The following is a 23,563-nucleotide window of genomic DNA, read 5'->3' as shown; positions in this document are numbered from 1 at the left end:
ATTGCTTCTGTTAACATGTGTAGACTATTGTTATTGAAAATAACTCATCTTGCACTGTTAACACGTCCTTACCCACCAGTGTGGTGAAGCATATGTCATCCAGTTCTCACAGCAGCATTATTATTCTTAAGGAAAGCTCGAGCTCACAAGCTAAAGAATTACAACTGAAGATTGTACTTACTAACTGAGTCATTGTTTTTTGAAGAATGCTACTACTCGAAGGTGGCTTAGTCCAGAAGTCCTTCTAACTGCAGCCACAACTGTGCTGGAATCTCAGTCCTCAACTGGTCTAGGACAGTGGCAAGAAACTGTTAGTCACACAAGATGCAGAATGGTTTTGATTTGCCATCACACTTAAATGCTGTTTATTATGAATGGCAGGTATTGAATTCTGTACCCCCAAATCCATAGGTTGAAGTCCTAATCATTGGTACCTCAGAATGTGACCTCATTTGGAGATATGATCTTTTTATTTTTAATTGAAGGATAATTACTTTGCAATACTGTGTTAGTTTCTGTCATACACCAACATGAATTAGCCATGGGTATACATATGTCCCGTCCCTCTTGAATCTCCCTCCCACCTCTCACCCCATCCCACCCCACACCTCTAGGTTGTCACACAGTACTGGTTTGAGCTCTGGAGTCACACAGCAAATTTCCACTGGCTATCTATTTTACATATGGTTCAGTTCAGTTCAGTCGCTCAGTTGTGTCCAACTCTTTGCAACCCCATGGACTGCAGCATGCCAGGCTTCCCTGTCCATCACCAACTCCCAGAGCTTGCTCAAACTCATGTCCATTGAGTCGGTGATACCATCCAACTATCTTGTCCTCTGTCATCCCCTTCTCCCACTTTTAGTCATTCCCAGCATCAGGGTCTTTTCCAATGAGTAGGTTCTTCGCATCAGTGGCCAAAGTATTGGAGTTTCAGCTTCAGCACCAGTCCTTCCAATGAATATTCAGGGCTGACTTCCTTTAGGCGGTGTATATGTTTCCATGCTTCTCTTTCCATTTGTCGCACCCTCTCCTTCCCCTCCTCCTTGTGTTCATATGTCTGCATCTCCATCACTGCCCTGCAAATAAATAATTTCATCAGTACCATTTTTCTAGATTCCATACATATTCATTAACATACAATATTTGTTTTGGAGATACAGTCTTTAGAGAAGTAATCAAGTTAATCAAGAGTTAATCAAGACCTAAATTAAGGTCATTAGTTTGGGCCCCCAGGCAATATGACTGGTTTCCCTTATTGCAAAGGGGAAGGTCAGGCCTGCAGCTTTTAGCCCTTGGCTGTTATCCTGAGATCATTATCTCAAGATAGTACAAGACTGGGAGACTGCAAGACCAGGAGACTGCAAGACCTTGAGACCGTTAGCCAATAGTGGGCCAGCAATGGTCCTCGAGGAGGAGAGCGCGGTGAGAGAAGGATTGCTGCCTTCTCCCAGGGGCCCTTTGAGCCCTCTAGTCTTCAGTTGGCAGGTAAGCTGGAGGGTTTGGGGGCAGGCTGAAGGCTGTGTCCCACAGAACTCCAGAGCCCCGGCCATGGCTGGCCGTGCTCAGGCCTTGAATCAGTGGTAAACTTCTCTCCCATCCCCACCTCTGTGCCTTAAAGGTGGGATTGGTCTCCATGGGTTGTGATCAGAGGGACCCAGACCACTTTGGGCAGCCTGAGAAGCTTGGCTGGGTCCTGGGGGCCTGGGTCTCTCAGTGGTGATGGCTGGGCAGGGTCTGGAGGCCTAGCCCTGAAGGCCCTGAAATCTGCCTCTTTAGCTGGGCCTTGGCACTGGCAGAAAGACTCAGACTGGGTGCTGGACAAATACTCCTGGGCATGAGTAAATCCCCTCCTCTCAGCCAGGACCTGGGCCTTGGAGGGTAAAATTCAAGCCTTGGGATCGTGCCCTTTCTTATTAGACCAGAGAATAACAGTAGCATTGGTTTTGGTGGAGGTTTACAGGAACATCATGAAACCTTTCTTTACTCCAGACTCCAACATTTTAATATCATTTGGACTCACTTGCATTCAATAACAAAGTGAAGAAACAGGGAGAAGATGGCCACTTACAAGTCAGGGTTCAGATCAGTTCAGTTGCTCAGTCGTGTCTGACTCTGCAACCCCATGGACTGCGGCACACCAGGCTTCCCTGTCCATCACCAACTTCTGGAGCTTGCTCAAACTCATGTCCATCAAGCTGGTGATGTCATTCAACCATCCCAGGGAGAGAGGCCTAGAACAGATTCTTCCCTCACAGCGCTCAGTAGGAATCAACCCACCTGACACCTTGATTCTGAACTTCTAGCCTCCAGAATGTTGAGACAGTAAAGATATCCTATTTATGCCACTCAGTCTGTGGCACTCGGTTAAGGCAGTTCTAGCAAGCTAACATAGCGGGTATGTGCTCTCTACAAGCAACCTCCAGTTGGGCTTCACTGGTGACTCAGATAGTAAAGAATCTGCCTGCAATGCAGGAAACTTGAGTTTGATCCCTGAGTCAGGAAAATCCTCTGGAGGAGAGCATGGCAACCCACTCCAGTACTCTTGCCTAGAGAATTCCATGGACAGAGGAGGGCTACATGGAGGGTTACCATCCATGGGGTCTCAGAGTCAGACATGACTGAGCAATTAACACCTTCACCCTCTCTACAAATTACACCTTTTCTTGAATCTTATAAGCAGCAGCTGTACATATTTACTTTACCTGCCTGGACCCTTGAAAAGACTTGCATTTGTTGGCTCTAGCAGTGAACTTGGATGAACAGTCCAGACCTACCCTTCCCTTTGAAGAGCACTCTATGATCCCTTCATTCTAGTTTGCCTTGGACTTTCTCAGTTTTGGCACTAACCATCCTGTGTCCTGAGAACCTCTCAGTCCCAGGCAAACTGAAATGGCTAATCTATGTCCTTTCCTGCCAGAAAGCCTTAATTGGAATTATACCAATCAATCAGAGAAGTTCTAAGAATGTTGAACACCCCAAATGCAGGGTTGGTATCTTGATCTCCTTGCTCCCAGGGGACACATGGCCTCCTAACCAAATTTTCCAGCCTCCTTTTTAATGTTCTCTTCTCTGAACTCACAGTAATAGAAAAGAGTGACTACTTTAAGCTGCTTTACCACGTATTCCCAGAGCAATGTGTAGTGCCTTGTGTTAAATCAATGCAAACAAGGCAGACTGTTGAAATTATTCTTTTAGAGCAAGTAAATGCTGCTCCAAGTCAGCTTACTACCTCCAATTAAGTCAATATGTTGCTGGCAATTTGAAATGGAATCTTTCTCACAAAGAAAATTTTAAAGTTCTACTACCATTCCCCATTATGTTGAGAACTCTGAGAGCAGAAACTGTGACATGTTTATTCCTTTGGCTCTGTAATGCCCAGAATCATTCCCAGCAAATGTCAATAAGGTTTTATGGAATGAGTCCAAGAATGAAATAATTAGGGCCTAGACAGGGGATTTGGGAATAGAACACAAAGGAATTTTTGGATTAAATTAAATTATCAGGAAAGTGTTGTGATCGGGGCACAAAGCTGAAAAAAAGTCCAAATTTTTAGATTTCAGGAACAAACAGGCAGCAGGGGAACCATGGACAAGAAGGGCAAGAGCGCTGCTTCTTCAAGTGAATTTAAGCTTGAAAACTAAAATTTTCTTAGAGGATGGTAAGAGAAATTTCAGAAATAGAGAAGTCAGAGAGATGTAATGCAGTTTGAGAGGTGCCTATGAATATAAGATAGATATATATTTGAAACATAAGGAGCTCTTAGAGGTACTTAGGATCCCAAGGAAATAGTCCTCCAGAAAGGATCATAATCAAATTAAAGGGGATTATGCAAAAGGAGCCAACAAAGAAGAAACTTAAAGAGATAAATGGAGAAAGAAAAAAGTTATTGTGTCAAACCAGGCAGTATACAGTATTGTCAAATATGGAGAATGGAGAATAAGAATATACACTGATTTAGGTATGTCTGGTCACTTTTTAAATGAAATGTTTTCTGTAAAATGGAAACAGTGGAAATCCCAATAAAGAAGCACAAAATTTGAAAAAAGTAGGAAGTGACTGCAGGAATATTTTGTTTGACCAAGATAAAACGGACAGAAAAAGTATTGGATTGGCCAGAAAGTTCATTCAGGCTTTTCTGTACGACATTATGGAAAAACCCAACTGAACTATTTGGCCAACCCACTAAAAGCATACAATTTGGGTACATAAGGATAGAAGCCATACCTCCACGTGTTTGCATATAGCACGACAGGAAGTGATGGAGGACAGATACAACAACAAAAGAGAAAGCAGGAAGCACAAGCATAGGGACAAAGTTGAGGACAGGCAGGTGCGTGAATAATAGGTATGTCCCTGGAGAACAGCTGGCTTATCATTATGGTATTGGGAGATGCGGGAGAATGAAAAAAGATTAGGAGCCACAATCAATGATGTTTGCCCAGAAGGGCACCTCAGGAGTAGAAAGAAAGCTGAACATGGTAGAAAATTATATATTCCTTCACCTTGATTGGCCTTGTCATTCTTATAAACTTTTGTTTTAACTGTATTCTTGAGTAGGCAGTATTGCACTAGATCACAGTCATGCATTTTGGATTACTGAATATTTAACAATAAATATCATGATTTTGGTACTAAATTATGCTGTGTACTCAGTAATCTCAATTATGAAACATAATTTTCCAGGCTATAGCAATTTTCCAGTTCAATAGCAGGCTACATTTACATTAACAAAGTCTTAAAAGCCTACACATATAAATCCCAAATTGAAATATCATTGATACCATGCAATCTCGGGTTTGGAATAAATGGAAAGATTTAAGAAATGCTCCTTTCTTTTGCTAGTTGACATTATGAGGTTAAGTAAAGTTATAGAGACTTCCAACTGAAGGGAAGCTTTTCTTTCTTGAACATTTTTCTTCCACTTTGTTATTCCTACTTTCAATCTAAAAACTCAATATAGCCTTGACATAGCTTAAGTTTGTTTATTATTTTCACTTATTTTCCTCATCTTAAGAATTCTAAGAGAGAGGAGGCAAGGAGGAGTCCTCTTCAAACTTCTACACTAATGCTGCTTTCATTGAGTAACTTTCAATTAACTGGCATCTGAGCCCCAGACCTATACACATCTCCTGGAAAAAAATCAAAATTTCAAATAAATGCCCAGTAAGCACGCTCAGTAAAAGATGTCCTGGTGTTTATTATCAAGATTTTGTTTTCACATAAATTAGGTTTCTGGTTTCATAGTTTTCCTCTTTTACTATTAGGAGAGAGCAGATATAAATATAACAAGTTATTAGAAAGTAGAATATTTCTAATAAAATGAATATTGCCTTGTTTCTGTTATTGATGATCTCTCTCCTTTTGTTGGTACTGAATGGCAACTATAAAATGATTTTTTACATGAATTCTTTGCTAAGCTCTCTGAGGTTGCAAGGAAAAGACAAATTAGATATTAGGTTATTATAAAGATACCCTAGAACGTAAAAAAGCATGGAAACCCAACACAGCAGCTATATTTATTCAGAAGTGCATCGTGACATTGAGGTCCATGAAGAACCAGAACAAAGGTCTATTTTCACTTAGAATATTTCAGACTGAGGCCTAGAAACCCACCTTTTATTGAGGCAGCCTCCCATTAATGAGGTTATCCAATATGGAACACCCCAATTGGGCTGAATTTTGTACCAAGCTATCTCAGTAGCAGATGGCATACCGTATGTCCAAACCATATAAATTTACTTTATGCAGGGCATCTATCTGTGGCTGAATCCCTCGGTGCTGTATCTATTTAATTTTATGCACCTGGCATAAACCATGGTCTCTTAAACAGAAGCTCATTTCCTTAGAAAGGGTCTGAAAGCTATACATACCCACCATTCCTCTCTGGCTTTATTGCTTCTGGAGGTAGGTGCTGTCTAAATAACAAAACATCAGTTCTCAAACATGAATATGTAAGATTAACCTGTAATGTTTATTTAAAACGTGGATGTCGATCCGCAGTGCCTGCATGCTTTTATTGAATAGATCTAGAGGGAAACAAGGGTGTCCATTTTTAAAAAGCACCTCCAGTGCTTTGATAAAGCTGATGAAGATAGTAGAGGGCCATACTTTGAGGAATTCCTAATAGAGAAGACTCAGGATTTGATGTTTTCTTGGTGTGCTTTGCTTTGTCCAGAATTCAGTTGAAGTTATTCAGAATTTAATTTTGTCATATAATCTTGCCCTAAGATTCTTTAAACACTTCAGAATAGGAATCAGAAACACTTTGCTGCTGCTGCTGCTGCTAAGTCGCTTCAGTCGTGTCCGACTCTGTGTGACCCCAGAGATGGCAGTCCACCAGGCTCCCCCATCCCTAGGATTCTCCAGGCAAGAACACTGGAGTGGGTTTCCATTTCCTTCTCCAGTGCATTTAAGTGAAAAGTGAAAGTGAAGTAGCTCAGTCGTGTCCGACTCTGCGACCCCATGGACTGTAGCCCACCAGGCTCCTCCATCCATGGGATTTTCCAGGCAAGAGTACTGGAGTGGGGTGCCATTGCCTTCTCCGCAGAAACACTTTAGATACCCATAGAAAGAGAAGAGAGAAATAAAGGGGGGGAGTGTGTTAGATGTTACCTATCACATCAAGATTAGAAAAAAATTATATATCAGAAATGATTCTGTGCAAAGTGACCATAATTCACCATCATCAGCACTTCTAAACTGTTAGACGCTGTTAGAATGGGGGCCATTAGAAGTCCATCCAGCTGGACTTGGAAACTTGATGAGATCGTAGCCCAGTGACAGATGGTAGCATGGAAAATAACGCAAAGCACAACTAAATGATAGCTGGAAATGAGGGTTCATACCGGGAGGTAACACACCATGATCCTTAACTAACTAATGAGAAATTAAGTTCATTTAACTAAACTTGTCTAAGCCTTCAGTATTAGGTTGTGTCAAGTGTTAGGAAAAAAAAGAAAAACAACTTTGCCTAACAAGAATAGACCATTTCTTTTATAAAGAACTTAAACATAATGATTTGTCTTCTTATGTGGATGGTTAGATATTTTCATTACCAAGCTTTTCTTGCAATACTTTTTAATCGATTACTTCCGTTTAAAGGGTAAGTGTTTATAAAACATCAGTGGGAAATTTTGCTGCTAGATAGTCATATAAAACTTATAAATCGTTTGTTAGGAAGCAGTAGAGGTGCTCTCTCCTCTCCATGTAACTGGACCTAGAAGATTAAATGGGTAATACTCCTAAAATATTATAGAACGTTTCATTAAAACTAGGTGATTCAGCATATAGGATTTGGAGAAGCAATGTTTGTCAGCAAGATGGGAAGATGGGCACTGGAGAAAAGATCAGAAAGGCTGAGCATGAAAGAAACTAGAGTTGATTAAGAACAAAGACAGCACAGGAGCCCAATAACAGAGTGGTTGAGAGCGTAGATATTTTTTTCTCTCTTCCCCCTGCCCTCCCAGGTTTATAATCCTAACTCTTCCCTATCTCTAAAGCAGTGATAATAACAGTATCTGTTTCACAGGACAGCTGCAAATAGTCAATGAGCCAACATTGGTGAAGAGTTTAAGCCAGAGCCTGACACAAAGTAAGTTTCAAGTAGCTCTTGGCTCTTATTATTAACAGGAGACTCCTGCTACTCTAAGACAGGGGTTTTAAATAATAAAACCTTCCCCATAGGCAAGCCAAATCCCTTCTTCTCTTTCAATTTAAACTCATATTCTCTTATTCTGTCATTTATGGCAATAGGGATTAGCCAGACACTTTTCTCTGCATGATGACCCTTCACACTCTGAATAGTTTCATGCAATCGGAAACATTTGTGGATGTAGAGCTCTTCAGGGGAAAATGTGTCCCAATCTAATTTCACAAAGTAATGTCAGGAAGGAAACAATCAATGAGGTTACTCCAAATCAAAGTGGTTTAGGGAAACTCTTTTAATCCATCTTTAGGCCAGTAAAGCATAGAGACTCACTGATATACAAGAGATGCATAAGAAAGGTGTTCTTACATCTGTGTTTCTTACTATATATTGAGGTAAAATGAAAGATTGAGAAAAGGTCTGATCTACTAAATCAGAGTCTTCTACAGTCTGCTTCTGTATTAGGCTATCAGAATATTAGTTTTGAACCCTGGGTTTTATAATCCATGATTTTACTTTAGTCTAATCTTGGTTTTCAGTACAGTTCAGTTCAGTTCAGTCGCTCAGTCGTGTCCGACTCTTTGCGACCCCATGAATCGCAGCACGCCAGGCCTCCCTGTCCATCACCAGCTCCTGGAGTTCACTCAAACTCATGTCCATCGAGTCAGTGATGCCATCCAGCCATCTCATCCTCTGTCGTCCCCTTCTCCTCCTGCCCCCAATCCAGCCCAGCATCAGAGTCTTTTCCAATGAGTCAACTCTTCGCATGAGGTGGCCAAAGTACTGGAGTTTCAGCTTTAGCATCATTCCTTCCAAAAAACACCCAGGACTGATCTCCTTAGACATATTTAGATTCTCACAAACCCAGCAAATCTTTTACCCATTTTAAGTATTCACTAAACATTAGTGCTCAATGAATCTATAGTGGTCAAGTCAGAAATTTAGGAACTAACTAACTTATGATTTCTGAGCTGTTTATTGAAAATAATGGCAACTGGTGAACATCACACAGTGGTGTACATTCCACATATATGCTGTTTTTTTCAAACAGTGCAGACATATAGTAAATACAACGGAAACTACATTGTCTTTAATGAGCCCTGAGGGTGCTCAAGGGCCAGTTGGGGGATGTGTGGGTGAGGTATTCCGGGGCCTTGTGTGTGGGGTTCTTGGTGGAGTCAGTAGGACCCAAGTCTCCTTACTGCCCTCTGAGAGTCCTCTCTCTTCTTCTCCCTCCCTCATTTTCTCCCTCCTGTCCTGCAGCTTCTGACTCAGTGCTCTATGAAGCTTGTGCCTCACTCATGCATCTACATTCCCCCATTGGAGAAATCATGGATCAGGAAGTTCCCACTTGGCCCTAACCTGTGCCAATTTTGGCAGGGTTTGACATGGGGTCTAGGGAGTGACCCAGGTAAATTTCCTCCTATCCTCTATAATGCTTCCAGACTTACATTGTTTTTCTCCAGTGGTGTGCTGAACTCCTCCACTAGAAACCTAGAAAACAAAAACTCTCTCATCCATCCGTGACTGGTCCAAGACACTGTTCTCCAGGAACTCCCAAACTGCAGTAAAGAGGGGCTGGAGCCAGTTCACAGGCCACGGCTGGAGTGCACAGACAAAGGCACTTTGATCTGTGGATTGATACCAAGTTGTGGTTGTTGAGGGCGAGGGATGTAACCAGAGTCTTAGCCAACCACACTGCTGACATCATCCTCAAACATATACTTGACTCATGCAGGTTCCTCCCTAATGGAGCAATATGTTTCGTTCCCTATGTTATATCATCAAGTCACCATTCTCCATGGAATCGATACTGGCCGCAGGCCTTCCCTGACTTCATTCTCATTGAGTTCTGAGGTTGTTTCACAATTAGTCAAATCCCTGTAAGAAATAAATCAGAGCCTTTGACAGCACTATAGACCCAGTGCTTCTATAGTGATATAGAAGCACTATATATTCTATACTTCTTTTCAAGTAGCATCAGGATATGTTTTACATATTAAACATTAATATACACAATTCTTCTGTTGTTTACCATAACAAAAATTTGAAAGATATGTAACAAAAGACAACTAGAATGCTTCAGGGTGATTTTCCCCTAAGAAGTCCATAAAGTTAAAAAAAAATTTATCATTCATGTCATCTCTCCCATATGTACTTGGGAAATGGTAAAAGAGCTGCAGATTACTAGAGATCATGTGATATGAATCTAAATATTAGAATCTAATGACTAAAAACCATGTGAATTACAACTGTACAATAATCTTCCAGTAATAGCAAGAGCTTAAGCGTTTCCCTTGCATGTTGAATTCTTTAACTGTAAGTTTAATCTGTTATTTTATGTTCTACAGAATTTTACTTTGCTTTTATTTATGTTTGTTTTCATCTTCTATGTTTATGGCTTAGGCAGTTCCTTACTGAATTGTCACCTGCAGGTAAGGTTGGTGAATAACTGCTGATGATATTTGAACTATAGAGAATATACAAGTGCCCCATTTATTCCTTCATTGCATGAACTTTATACTCTTTTAAAATTAAAACATTTCATATCCATTATTCTCTTATTAAAGTTCAAATATGATGCTTAGAATAAATGCTGTTTTAAGTTGTTATCACTCAGTCACTACCTCACCTTGTAATCAACTTAGTAAATATGCATAGTTCATGGAATCTTAAGTAGGTAAGTTTATAACATATTCAATTCATCTTTTCATGAGTTTATTATTTTTAGTGATATTTATTAAGAAAACTGTGTTTTAGCTTTCAACCAAATTAAAGCAGATTTATAGGCAATTCCGGATAGGCTAATGAACATTTATTTCAGTCATAAAGTGAAGTCACTCAGTTGTGTCCAACTCTTTGTGACCCCTTGGACTGTAGCCTACCAGGCTCCTCTGTCCATGGAATTTTCCAGGCAAGAGTACTGGAGTGGGTTGCCATTTCCTTCTCCAGGGGATCTTCCCAACCCAAGGATGGAACCTGGGTCTCCCACATTGCAGGCAGATGCTTCACCATCTGAGCCACGAGGGAAGCCCTGTAAAGTCTATATTTCAGTTATAGACTTTAAAAAAAAATAAAATATAAGGTTGAGAGGAGGAGGCAGGAAAATTAACCGAAACTTCAATGGTACTTACAAAATAAATGTAATATGAACTTAGATTGGTAGGTCCAAGAATCAAACACTAAAACCTAAAATGGAAATTTAATAAACTCTTTTCAACTGTTACAAATTACTCAAGTAAAGAACAACTCTATAGAAAGGAAGCAATGCACACACACAGGACCAACAAATGTTAAAAATTTCCACTAAGTTTTTAAAAATAAAATGTACTTTAAGACAGCAATGTGAAGTTTCTACCTCAATTTGTCATATTTTAAAAGTTGAAACAACAATTGCACTGAGAAAAAAACAGGTATGCCTTACATGGATGGAGGGAATGTTAATTGATATAGCCTTCTTGGCAACTGGATGATAAATATGTACACAAACTTACTGGCAATTTAAAAATACATACCAAATAACTTGACATACATGTTTATTAAGTCAGAAATACCTCTCCCAATAAAGCTATTCTGAGGAAATAATATATCTGCAAAAATGTAGCCGTGTTAAACTCTGTAAATAATCTGGGTGAGTAACTATGTCATAAATTATTGGATAGCCTTTTAAAGGCTCAGATGGTAAAGAATCTGCCTGCAATGCATGAGACCTGGTCCGATCCCTGGTTGGGAAGATCCCTTGTAGACAGAAATGGCAACTCACTTCAGTATTCCTGCCTGGAGAATTCCATGGACAGAGGAGCCTGGTGGGCTACTAGCACTTTCACTTTCAGCCTTTTAAAATGATGTTTACATATTTGCTGATGAAACGTATTTGTTGGCATGTAAAATTATTTTAAATTATTGCTAATGTGAAAAAAATCATTTTTAAAAGAATATAAATATCTATGCATATAAATATAAATAGATGTAATTTGGGGAATACATACCTGTGTGGTGGGAATTTGTGTAACATCTTTTTTTTTTTTTTAACTTTGGTTTATCTATATTTATAATTTTGTTCAGTGAACATGTACTTCAAGTTTTTTTAAGTAATCTAATAATTATTATATACAAATGGAATATACCTTAAATATATCATGCCCCTCCCAAAAGATCTCAAGTTGTGATCCTTTTTAATGAAAGAAAATTAGAAAATATATTAGAAACTCTTTAAGCCATACACTCAGTGTATTGTCCTCATCTCTGACAACTATTCTTGTTCACCCAGGTGGTAGAGCCCAACTCCTGTATTTATAATGGCTAATGCTGCTGTTACCAAATGTGGATATTGTGCAAACAAAGCCACTCAAGGTTTCCTCCTCTTCTGGAAACTGGAATTCATATTGACCCCAAAGCAGGTGTGTTATATAAAAAGGTAGAGAAAATAAATTTACTAAGAGAGAAAGAAGGTGAAAAAAGAGTAGAGAAGATGGGAGATGTACCAGAAAGAAAAAAAAACGACTAATCTTAGTTTCAGACTGTTTTCTAAAGCTGATCAGGCCTGATTGTACTTCCTGTTCCAGGATTCCAGGAAAAAAACTATATTCCACTATAGTCTATTTTGTTCTTCACCTAGTTTAAGTGAGTTTTTGTTACTTGCAAAGAAAAAACATAAGTTAAGAAATGGTCTATCAATTAAGAAAATAGGAATCATACCAACTATTTTAACAAGTGAATGTAACAGAAGGAATTGACTTAAAAGATAGTGGAGAGCTGAAAGATGAGTAAAGGAACACTGGAGTATGGTACGGAGAAGGCAATGGCACCCCACTCCAGTACTCTTGCCTGGAAAATCCCATGGACGGAGGAGCCTGGTAGGCTGCAGTCCATGGGGTCGCTAAGAGTCGGACACGACTGAGCGACTTCACTTTCACTTTTCACTTTCATGCATTGGAGAAAGAAATGGCAACCCACTCCAGTGTTCTTACCTGGAGAATCCCAGGGATGGGGGAACCTGGTGGGCTGCCGTCTATGGGGTCGCACAGAGTCGGACATGACTGAAGCGACAGCAGCAGCAGGAGTATGACAGAGGAAGCTACCACCCCTAGAGCTGAGATGACAGAAAGAAGAGAGTGGGAATCCTAGAAAAACTAGTAGTTTGAGGACAGACTGGCTGGGGCTTGTAACTCACAATCCTAGAGGATAGATGTCAAGGAGCTGAGATTCAGATATGCAAGGATAGGATGCCAGCCAGCTGGTGCTGGTCTCTTGGAGAAGGCAAAATGAAGCAGATTGCTTAATCTGGGGAGATGTAGAAACTAGAACCAACTGCTGCTGTACCTACTGCCATGGTGAAAAATCATTGCTCAGGTGATGTTGACAGTCACAAGAAGCAAGACAGGAAAGAACATGCCCCCGTTTTCTGCTCCAGTCTCCAAAGACAAGGAGACAGTCGTCAAAACAGAGAAGTGATTTGCAGAGCCCTGGCCCTAGTAAGACAAGGCAGAGTATAAAAGAGTCGGTTTAAAACAGAAACAAGATGACTTAATAACAAGTAACTATGGTAAAAGTACATTTTATTTTGCTTCTTGATTTTATGTTGATGCCAAATACACTGTCTAAAAGTACTTTCAAAATGAATGAATAACTCTGTAGAGAAATCATAGGAACTGCTCAATAGATAAATGAAAAAATTCAGGGAAAATTTGCTATTTTGGCAGCCTGTGTCCTACTAAAAGTCTTTTAATTAGCTTTGTTTAGCCCTAAATATAATCAAGTTTGTGAATTTAGAAGCAATTTAGCATGTTTCAGTTGAATAAAAATGAAAAAACAAGTTGATAACTTTTTGTTCCCATTGAATTCCAGTAGTACCAAAATGAGTGTAAGACCAGGAAGTCAAAAATTAAATGGTAACTATGTGAGATGATGGATGTATTAATGATGGATATGATGTTAATTGCTTTGATTATGGTAATAATTTCACAATGTATGCATATATCAAAACATCCATTATATTCCTTAAATATATACAATTATTCATAAAAAAATTAAAAACTAAATACTCCTAAATCTATTGAAGAAATTGAATCAATTACTTTAATAAAATAAAGTCACATTCTTCAAAAATTTCACTAGTGACAATTCCCAAGTATTTAGGCAAGAAATAATATTAATCAATTTCAGATAAACTCTTTAAAAGAGCAGAAGAGTAAATATTTTCCATATGCTTTATACCAACATAGATATTACAAAAAAGTGAAAGTATAGACCACTCTCTTGCAAATGTAGATGAAAAAATCCTTTTAAAAGTTGTTAAATCAAATATAGGCTTATATGAGAAGAATAATGCATCATAACTAACTGGGGTTTATCCCAGGAATGCATCAAAAATTAATTAATGTATTTTCTACCTTAACAGGATGAAGGAGAAAAAAATGATAATTTTAAGAGATGTGAAAAAGGTATTTGATAAAGTTCAACACCTACTCGTGATTTTTAAAAAATCTTAGCATACTGGGACTAGAAAGGAATGTTCTTAAACTTATAATGATTGTCTATGAAAACCCCACGGAGAAGGCAATGGCACCCCACTCCAGTACTCCTGCCTGGAAAATCCCATGGACGGAGGAGCCTGGAAGGCTGCAGTCCATAGGGTTGCTGAGGGTCGGACACGACTGAACGACTTCACTTTCACTTTTCACTTTCATGCATTGGAGAAGGAAATGGCAACCCACTCCAGTGTTCTTGCCTGAAGAATCCCAGGGACGGGGGAGCCTGGTGGGCTGCCATCTATGGGGTCGCACAGAGTCGGACATGACTGAAGTGACTTAGCAGTAGCAGCAGTATGAAAACCCCATAACTAATATTGCAAATTTATTGGAAATATTGCAAATATTGCAAAAACTATTAGAAAAAGTAAATGCTTCAATCTGAAGTCAGGGATAAGATTCAAAGGCCTACTCTCACCACTGTTATTCAGCACTGTACTAGAGGTCCTGGCATGTATAAAAAGACAAGTAAAAGAAATAAAAGATACAAAGATCAAAAAAGAAGGAGCAAAACTGTTTATTTGCACATGACATATGTATGTATATTTGTTAATCCAGATAAAACATATACAAAAACTATTAGAACTAATAAATGAGTTTTGCAAAGTTGCAGGATTAACAAGGTTAATAAACAAATATCAATTTTATCTTCTGTGCTGGCAATGAATCAGTAGAAAGTAAAATATTAAATCAAAATCATTTACAACAACATCAAATACCTAAAATTAAATCTAACAGAAACTGTGAAAGACCTCTATGATGAAAATTTTAAAACTTTATTAATAAAAAATTAATTAAGCATGGCATTCACCATATTTATAGTTTGGGCGACAATATTTTTAGGATGTCAGTCCTCCCCAAATCAACCATGATTTTAAGGCAATACCATCCAAAAGTGTAGAAAGGTGTGTGAGTGTTGGTCAGGGTATAAACGGCAAGGTGTTTCTAAGAGTCATATAAAAACTCAAAGAAACGAATAGACAAGACAAGCTTGAAGCAAATGAACTTGGAGAACTTTCAGTATAATATTTCAAGATTTACTATCATGCCACAATAATTAAAAATATGGCATTGTACAAGGGAAAATAAATGGAACAGGGGAATCAAATAGCCATTAGCACCACAGCAATTCAGTGGGAAATTAATAGTTTTTCAATAAATTGTTCTGAATAATTGGATATCTATATAAAATTTTTAAAAGCCCTTAACTTCCTGCTTCATAAACTATATAAAAATTAAATAGATGTATCAAAGGCAAATGTGAAAGGTAAATAAATAAAGCAAATAGAAAAAAATAGAGGACAGTATCTTTAGTATTTTGGGATAGACAAATACTTCTTAATATTGCACACAAAGAGCAGTAGCAATTAAAAAATGGATTTGTTGGACTGCATTAAAATTAAGAACTTGTAATCATCATCAAAAGATACCATTATATGATATGACAGCATTACTGGTGAATGATATTTTCAGTTTGTCTAACTGTCAAGGGCTTGTATCTAAGATATTTAGGAACTCAAATATTTAGGAACTCAAAAAAAAATGAGGGTTAGTTTAGGGTTATCTGTATAAAGACAGATAACCCAAGAGAAAATCAAGCCATAAACTAAAACAGGCATTACAAAAAGAGGAAATTGAAATGACTAATAAATGTATAAAAATATGTTCAATTTTAAATGTCAACATGAAAAGAACAGACAAAGATGACAAGGATGCGGAACAATTGAAGCTGTCATACAGTGCAGTAGTGATGTTATCACTTGGAAAAACTGTTTGGAAATACCTACTAATGTGAAATTTACACACATGTTATCAAGCTTCTATTCCTTGATATGTAGCCACCATGTTATGAATGTTAATATGAAGAACATATATAAGAATTATTCATAGCAGTGCTGTTTTAGTAGCCCTAAATTGGACAAATATAAATGTCTATTTGCAATAAAATTGATAAATAAATTGTGGTATTATTTTTTAAAGGAACACTACAGAACAATGACAATGATCAAATTACAACTTCATGCAACAGTCTAAATATATTGCTATATTGTTAAAAGAGAATATATGCTAAGATTCCATTCATAAAAAGTCAAAAGAAAAAGAAAAAAACAGACAAAACTAACCAGTTCTTTTTAGTCAGCATATTGATTGCCCTTGTAATGGGAAGAGAGGCTTGATGCAGCATAAAGAGGCCCTGAGATTCTGGTAAAGTACAGAGTATGTGGGTGTGTTCACTTTGTGAAAACACATTGCTGCTGCTGCTAAGTCGCTTCAGTCGTGTCCCACTCTGTGCGACCCCATAGACGGCAGCCCACCAGGCTCCCCTGTCCCTGGGATTCTCCAGGCAAGAACAGTGGAGTGGGTTGCCATTTCCTTCTCCAATGCATGAAAGTGAAAAGTGAAAGTGAAGTCGTTCAGTCGTGTCCGACCCTCAGCAACCCTATGGACTGCAGCCTTCCAGGCTCCTCTGTCCATGGGATTTTCCAGGCAGGAGTACTGGAGTGGGGTGCCATTGCCTTCTCCGAAAAAACATTAAGCTACTCTTAATAGCTTAAGATGTGTTGATTTGTGTATTTTTAAAATGTCTGTTATAATCCAATCATATTTGCCTTAGCAAACCTGAATGGAAGCACTAAGCAGTTAATTAAAGAGAAATGAGGAATAATGAGATAACTGGAAAACAGATCCAAAGAAACTTGATAAAATCAGAAGACAAATAGAAGCAATTAAAAGATGCAGAAAGTAAAATGACATGTGCTAATGTATAGAAAATCGGGGCTTCCCTGGTGGCTCAGATGGTAAAGAATCTGCCTGCAATGCCGGAGACCCAGGTCCAATCCCCGGATCAGGAAGTCTCCCTGGAGAAGGGCATGGCTACTCACTCCAGTATTCTTGCCTGGAGAATCCCATGGACAGAGGAGCCTTGGCGGCTGACAGTCCATGGTGTCGCAAAGCATCGGACATGACTGAATGACTAACACACACACACAATGTATATAAAATAGTATTCCAGAAGGATACAATAGAAAGGGAGAACTCATATTGGAAAAGGTAACAGTTCATCATTTACTAAAGCTGATGAAAAATTAGAATGTTCAGTTTGAAGAACCACAAGAAATCCAAATGAGGATAAATAAAAACCAACACACACTTCAAGTGTAATGAAATACAAAACACCAACAGACACCTATACACATACACTCAAAATTTAAGCAGCAAGAGATAGAAAAATTACCTTAAAAAGGAATGACAATTATCCTGGAAGCCGGAAAACTGTGGAAAAATATCTTTCAATCTAGACATGTATACCACATGCCTGTACCCTAGAAGAAAGTAAATCTGGGAATGTGAATGTATTTACTTCTTGGAAAGGCTTAATTTACAATGTAGAAAATGGCCAAAAAGTAAGAAGAATGTTCAGAGATGTTGGACAGCTCCATCTAATGAATATCCTCTAAATCTCACCCCTTGATTGCCCAACCTCAGTGTGCTAGACATCCAAATATTCATTCTCTCACCCCAGCAGAAGAATGCTGCTTCAACAAAAGCAAAGCATAATAAAATATGCTCATTTCCTCCCTAAACAGGTTCAGAAAAAGCCTCCCCCTAAAGTGCCACTTTGGCATGTGCAATCATGATTGCCATGAGCTAAAGGCAATCAAGACCCTGTGGGCTCAAGTGAAACTTGTTTCTCCTGTAACTACTTAGAAGAATTTGGAGAGTCTTTTGCAGAATGAGAATTATTACCAGAGACAAATTTTATCTGAGTAACCTATCTGTATTTCAGGGCAAACATCAAATTATTATGCATTTGATCTTCTTTTTATTGTCCTGTGAATTGCCTTCCTCCTCTTTGAAACCCCAGGCCCTTTCCCCATTCCTTGGTTCAGGATGGCATACCTACCTCATTTTATGCTTCTGTCTTGACATAATTTTTTTTCCCAGTTAATCTGTGTCATGCCAATTGATTATTAGACCAGCTGAAAGAACCTTGTAAGGATGGAGGAAAATTCTTTCTCCAACACTTCCTAAAAAGGCACAATACATAAATTTCATTAGTTATTGCCTCCAACTCCAATTTCTGATTCCTAGGTCATGTGCTCTCCTCCTTGGGATTACTCACAATGATGATTTTGTTGTTTTTTAAATTAAGATATGATTAACATATAACATTATGTTACTTTCAGGCATACAACATAATAATTTGATATTTGTATATATTGCATAATGAACAACGGAATAAATATAGTGGGTACCCATCACCATGCAGTTACAGTGCTATTTTGATATTTTATAATTTATCAACTAAATTCTAAAAATAATCACCAGCCACAAACCCTATATAAAATACTAGATGAAATGGGGGAAATAAAACTTGATTAATACTCTAAGTACCATTTTCATTTCTACAAATAATCACTAGACCTTAGTTGGTGAACACGACTTCCCTGCACACTATTCAATCAGTATTGCCTTTGTCCTCAGCCACCACCTCAGCTCATTAAGACTTTCTGACTGACAAAGAGGATCAACTTCATTCATTAGAGAAGTGAACAACGGATGATCCTGCCTGGGTGAAAATGCTATAATGTTCCATTAATTCTAGTGAACACCATAGTACACGAGGACACTAGGGGATCCCAAGTTTCCATCTGTGCTCCTTCCAGTCCTTATTGTTTACTTTGTACAAAATGCTCTGCAAAATGCCTTCTGCTGCTTTGCAGTATCTTGAAAATACCATTTGTTTGGCACTACCGCTGAGAGTCTTTGGGAAACTTGAGGCCAAAAATACATATACACACTCAAAATTATCTTTAGAACAGCATAAACAATATGCCTTCTCCATCTATGTACTGCTGTTTTTAAAATGTGTAGATGCTCTGCTGATTAATAAAATACAGCTTATTTCATTATTTCACTCATTCAACTTTTGTTAAGGGGATTCAGTCCATCTCATCATGTGAAACAAATAGAGGGCTGGAATGATGACCTCAGGAACGATTGTTCTCTTACCAGGAGAAAGATGATACCTTTTGAGGCAAAAGCAGAAAATAGCCATCCCACTATTTTCAAAATCTGTATAAGCACAGAAAAACGGGAATTAAGATTTAAGTTTTGAAAATCTGCCAATTATTATCTCTTCTACTTGAAACTCTGTATATAAATACAAAAAAGAAAATGACCACCATGATATAATGAGGTGTGAGGAATCTTAGCTTTGGTCTTAGCAATATCACAACAGAATTATTTAGTACCTATGTAAACAAGTTTTCTCGTTCTAAAAATGGAGGGGAAGGTCAAGGAGAGAAAGAATTGAATAAGCTAAGATCTACAGTATCAAAAACTCTATCACTATCAAAATTCTATGCCTTTCGATCTTTCAAGATTTTTAATTACAAAAACTCATTTTTCCTTTTTCTTTTTAAGAAATGGATATTTTTAATATGGCAGGCTTCCCAATTATGAGTCACATATATGCCATGGGAATAATTTTATTGTCTGATATTAAGGTTTGAGTAAAATCAGAGCTGTACTATTTAATGACAAATATATAAGGAAAATTTTTTATGGAAGTCTAGATTCATATTTTGATAGGATTATTTCTCTGACCTGACTAACACATGACTTGGATGCTTTTATAAGAAAAGGATGATGTGTTAGGAATAGATTAGAGCTCATGAAAACATGTTGCACTAACATGAAGTACAGTAATCATGCATTAGAGTCCAGGAGACTAGAATCAAGCAAATGATAATTGCCATTTTCTCAGTGAACTCTAAAAAGGATGCTTTACAGCCCTGGATAGAAAGATAATAATAATAACCCTTTATTAAACATATACTATGTGACAGCTATTTTGTATGTTCTCTGTAACACTCTATTATAAACCACATGGCAGTATTGTATGTAGTGACCACCCGCTAAAATTTATGTATGAGGAAATGATGCGATTAGGGCTCAAATAGATAAATAACACAACTCACAGATCTGGTTACTGGCAGACATGGATCCATTCTCAGTTCTCTTTGATCTTACGATTCCCCTGTCATTTCCACTTTGAGACCATGACCTTTTGTGATCTCCAAAAAGGGAGTGCTATGTTCCCTGAGAAATACCTCTGTCACATTTAAATCTCAGATTTTACTTCATAAAAATCAAGTAAACCAAATGAGGGAAAGTCTACAAAAAAATGCAGAAAGAATATTGAGGAGTTGCAGCTTTTATTCTTTAGTATGTGGTGGAGTGTATGAAATTTTGACATAAAGAGCAAACTGGCTCTCATTTCTAAATCCATAATTGCATTTGGTAGTAGTCTTGTAAAAATTGTCTTACTAGAATATCTAGCAGAAATAGAATATTTGTTTACTAATTTAGGAGCTGTTTAAAGCTAGCAGTTTACAATTTTATTTGGAGGAAGATGCCTCAGAAGCAAGCAGCACAACTAACTTAGCAGCCGAAAGTTTCTTACTCTTAAAGAATGGTGATTGTTCCTTATTAAATCAGTGGACACAGATCAGCAGAGCTGCCTCCAAAGGTAATTTTGGTCGAATGAAACCCTCAGGGAACTGAGGCAAAGGTTTCATGTTAATTTAAGTATGCCTCACAGTGCCAAAGGCAATAACGGAACCCACAGCAAGGAACATGGTAATAAATTAGCTGGATGTACATATTGGAAAAGAGAAGTCGAATAGGTAGCTAGTCCTAGTTAAACCTGGGGATTTTTTTCTATTCTCGATTTTCACAACAAAGTGATTATACAAGTGCAGGTAAATCTCAAGAGGCTGAATAAATGATTCACAAGCCAGTTGGAATGTCTCTATTTTAGATATAGTCATTGTTTTGGTAATGACATTGATTGCTTAATTCTGCCAGTTTCCTTAACAACAAAGGGAAATGGAAGCCATTCCTGTAATTGCCAGTCCCCGGCTTAAAACAGAATCCAGTTGAACTGGAATGAAAGCATGCTAGCTTTTCATTTAATGAGGCTTCTCAATCAATCAGCAATAGTTGCTGAGCGACAGCTCCAAGGATACTCCTCCAGGTAAACTCAGGTTGTTAGATTTTCTATGGAGAGCTACACCGAGTGCCTCTCAAAAATTTGGAGGGAGAGGAAATGAGTTTGCTTTAAGAGCTAAACTTTGAAATCAACATATTAAGCAGCAATGAGCAAATTTGCCTCCAAGAGATTGAATGGTTCCCCTGACTAATTGTAACCTGATTGAAAGAAAAAGCAAGTTATTTAAAGGAAGAACGTATTAATGAATGAAGAAATGAATTTGCTGGCAGGGAGGTGGGGAAACAAAGGAAGGAAGTGAAAATCCGAACATCCAGAGGAAAAGGAATCTGGTCAAAGCAAGTCTGAGGCAAATTTAATACTGGAATATTCTACCTTTGAGGACCAACACAAATCAAAAATAGGAGGCTTAATTCTTCCTATTGTAAATAAGAGAACTTTTCTTTCTTCCCTTTTCCTAGGGTAATTACGCTAAAGTTTATAAGTTCTTCCTCTCCTTTTCAAAATGTATGTCTTTTCATTTTTGTAATTTTTTAAAAATTGGATATATTTGACCTATTTGACCTATAGATATATTTGACTTTGTGAAATGAAATATTTTCCTCTCTATGCTCTACCAGTAAGCTGCTGCTGCTAAGTCGCTTCAGTCGTGTCCGACTCTGTGTGACCCCATAGATGGCAGCCCACCAGGCTCCATCATCCCTGGGATTCTCCAGGCAAGAACACTGGAGTGGGTTGCCATTTCCTCCTCCAATGCATGAAAGTGAAGTCACTCAGTCGTGTTCGACTCTTAGCGACCCCATGGACTGCAGCCTACCAGGCTCCTCCATCCATGGGATTTTCCAGGCAAGAGTACTGCAGTGGGTTGCCATTGCCACCAGTAAGCTAGTCTTTTCCAAACATAAATTTCTGAGCCCAGGTGAAACAAAGCCAGCTATTTGGAAGCCATCAGCTACTTCCTCCCCAGTAAGAGCTGAGGAGCTGGGGGATGTGAGAGGTGACCATCCACCACATTTGCCTTCTGTCATGGTAAATAAGGAATTAATATGTGAATAACAAAGAGAGCAGGATTGGCCCCAGATAACTAGATGCACATAAAAGGTATGATTTCAGCAAACCCAGATGCTTTCCTCTTCCCATACATGTGAGATTTAGTTTTCTCTTAATTAACAGTAATATTTTAATATTTAGATTACCTGCTCCTTGCTGCAAACTTGTATGTAGCCTGGCTCCTCCTCTGCTTCCTCAGAGTCAGCTCTCTTGGGGTCACCTGGGATACTGTCTCCCAGGCTAGAGTCATAACATTCCCATAGAATAAAACCTAACTCTCAACTTTTAGGTTGCATGTATTTTTTAGTCAACAGTATCATATTAGCTTCAGGTATATAGCATAATGGTTTGATATTTGTATGAATAGTCTACCCTCCACATCCATGGGTTCCACATTTCTGAGGCTCAAAAATATTTGAAAAAACATTCCAGAAAGTTGAGAAAAGCAAAACTTGAATTTGCCATGCTCTGCAAACGACTTATGTATTTATGGCTACTTATGTAGGATTTACATTATATTAGGTATTATAAGTAATCTGTAGGTGATTTAAAGTATACAAGCTGTTCTTTCCCTTAAAAAAATAAAAAATAAAGTATACAGGAAGATGTGTATGTTATATGCAAATACTGTGCCATTTTATATAAGGAAATTGAATATCCCTGGGGTTTGTAATTCACTGGAACCGATCCCCAGGATACCCAAGGATGACTGTATTGAAAAATTATCACCACAATAAGTCTAGGTAATATCCATTACTGTTCACAGATACAAAATACAGTATATGTCTTCTTTTCCCAATATGTTTTATTGAGATATAATGACATACAGCACTGTGTAAGTTTAAAGTATACAGCCTAATGGTTTGACTTACATACATTATGGAATAGTTACCACAATAGGTATAATAAACATCTATCATCTTGTTAGGCAGAATAGGAAAAAGGAGTCCAGAATGGCAGTGGCTAAAAGACAGAAGGGAAAAGCCCGTGAAAATAGAACAAAGGAAGGTCCGAGGACCAGAGTGAGGAGCTCAGGTAAAACAAACAGCACTCCTGGCTAGTCCAATTTACATAGGGCAGGCCCAGGGGGAGGAGAACAAAATGTATAAAAAGAGGAGCCAAAATTTGGCCAGGGCTTCTCTTCTCTTCTCTTCGTGTCTTTTGGGTCAACCCACTCTCACACATAGAGAAGGCAATGGCACCCCACTCCAGTACTCCTGCCTGGAAAATCCCATGGACGGAGGAGCCTGGTAGGCTGCAGTCCATGGGGTCGCTGAGGGTTGGACCCGACTCAGTGACTTCACTTTCATTTTTCACTTTCAT

The 23,563-nt window shown here is 38.3% G+C and overlaps 1 long non-coding RNA gene across 1 annotated transcript; it reads right to left on the bottom strand.

Annotated features, from left to right (window-relative positions):
• Nucleotides 1–364: 364 nt before the first annotated feature.
• On the bottom strand, nucleotides 365–22,445 carry LOC132345188 (uncharacterized). The gene is made up of 3 exons (XR_009494383.1): nucleotides 22,387–22,445; nucleotides 18,080–18,203; nucleotides 365–1,076 (listed from the first exon to the last, which is right to left on the bottom strand). It is a non-coding gene; the product is annotated as an uncharacterized lncRNA (long non-coding RNA).
• Nucleotides 22,446–23,563: the final 1,118 nt, after the last annotated feature.

Source organism: Bos taurus, chromosome 4, assembly GCF_002263795.3.
Source record: "Bos taurus isolate L1 Dominette 01449 registration number 42190680 breed Hereford chromosome 4, ARS-UCD2.0, whole genome shotgun sequence".
NCBI lineage: Eukaryota > Metazoa > Chordata > Mammalia > Artiodactyla > Bovidae > Bos > Bos taurus.
Note: the sequence above shows the minus strand (reverse complement) of the source record. Positions and strands in the feature narration are given on the sequence as shown.